A 1,934-nucleotide genomic window follows, 5' to 3' on the forward strand; every position below is an offset into this window, starting at 1 on the left:
ACGGGGGGTTTTAACCTCACGTTTTCCGAGTAAACACTCAATCATAATCTTTTTTAACAAAAAATGCAAAAAAATTTAACTTAAAATCAATAATGAGATTATAAACGTATTTAAAGCGAGTAATGAGGCTTTCGAAGGCATGGATGACCATAAATGGACTTTTCCTACTAACAGAGGGTTTTAACCTCACGTTTCTCGAGTAAACACTTAATTATAATCCGTTTAAACAAAAAATGTAAAAAAATTCAACTTAAAAACAATAGTGAGATTATAAACATTTTTAAAGCGAGCAATGATGCTTTTCAAGTCATGAATGACTATAAATGGACTTTTCCTATCAACGGGTGGTTTTAACCTCACATTTCCTGAGTAAACACTCAATTATAATCTGTTTAAACAAAAAATGTAAAAAAATTGAACTTAAAATCAATAATGAGATTATAAACCTATTTAAAGCGAGTAATGAGGCTTTCGAAGGCATGGTTGACTATAAACGGACTTTTCCTACCAACAGAGGGTTTTAACCTCACGTTTCCCGAGTAAACACTTAATTATAATTCGTTTAAACAAAAAATGTAAAAAAATTCAACTTAAACTCAATAATGAGATTATAAACATTTTAAAGCGAGTAATGAAGCTTTTCAAGTCATGAATGACTATAAATGGAATTTTCCTATCAACGGGGGGTTTTAACCTCACGTTTTTCGAGTAAACACTCAATTATAATCTTTTTTAACAAAAAATACAAAAAAATTTAACTTAAAATCAAAAATGAGATTATAAACCTATTTAAAGCGAGTAATGAGGCATTCGAAGGCATGGGAGACTATAAGTGGACTTTTCCTACCAATAGAGGGTTTTAACCTCACGTTTCTCGAGTAAACACTTAATTATAATCCGTTTAAACAAAAAATGTAAAAAAACTCAACTTAAAATCAATAGTGAGATTATAAACATTTTTAAGGCGAGTAATGAAGCTTTTCAACTCATGAATGACTATAAATGGACTTTTCCTATCAATGGGGGGTTTTAACCTCACGTTTCCTGAGCAAACACTCAATTATAATCTGTTTAAACAAAAAATGTAAAAAAATTCAACTTAAAATCAATAATGAGATTATAAACCTATTTAAAGCGAGTAATGACGCTTTCAAAGGCATGGGTGACTATAAACGGACTTTTCCTACCAATAGAGGGTTTTAACCTCACGTTTTCCGAGTAAACACTCAATTATAATCTTTTTTAACAAAAAATGCAAAAAAATTTAACTTAAAATCAAAAATGAGACTATAAACCTATTTAAAGCGAGTAATGAGGCATTCGAAGGCATGGGAGACTATAAGTGGACTTTTCCTACCAATAGAGGGTTTTAACCTCACGTTTCTCGAGTAAACACTTAATTATAATCCGTTTAAACAAAAAATGTAAAAAAATTCAACTTAAAATCAATAGTGAGATTATAAACATTTTTAAGGCGAGTAATGAAGCTTTTCAACTCATGAATGACTATAAATGGACTTTTCCTATCAACGGGGAGTTTTAACCTCACGTTTCCTGAGTAAACACTCAATTATAATCTGTTTAAACAAAAAATGTAAAACAATTCGACTTAAAATCAATAATGAGATTATAAACCTATTTAAAGCGAGTAATGAGGCTTTCGAAGGCATGGTTGACTATAAATGGACTTTTCCTACCAGCAGAGGGTTTTAACCTCACGTTTCCCGAGTAAACACTTAATTATAATTCGTTTAAATAAAAAATGTAAAAAAATTTAACTTAAACTCAATAATGAGATTATAAACATTTTAAAGCGAGTAATGAGGCTTTTCAAGTCATGAATGACTATAAATGGACATTTCCTATCAACGGGGGGTTTTAACCTCACGTTTTCCGAGTAAACACTCAATTATAATCTTTTTTAACGAAAAATG

Source organism: Theobroma cacao, chromosome 1, assembly GCF_053813885.1.
Source record: "Theobroma cacao isolate CCN51 chromosome 1, ASM5381388v1, whole genome shotgun sequence".
NCBI lineage: Eukaryota > Viridiplantae > Streptophyta > Magnoliopsida > Malvales > Malvaceae > Theobroma > Theobroma cacao.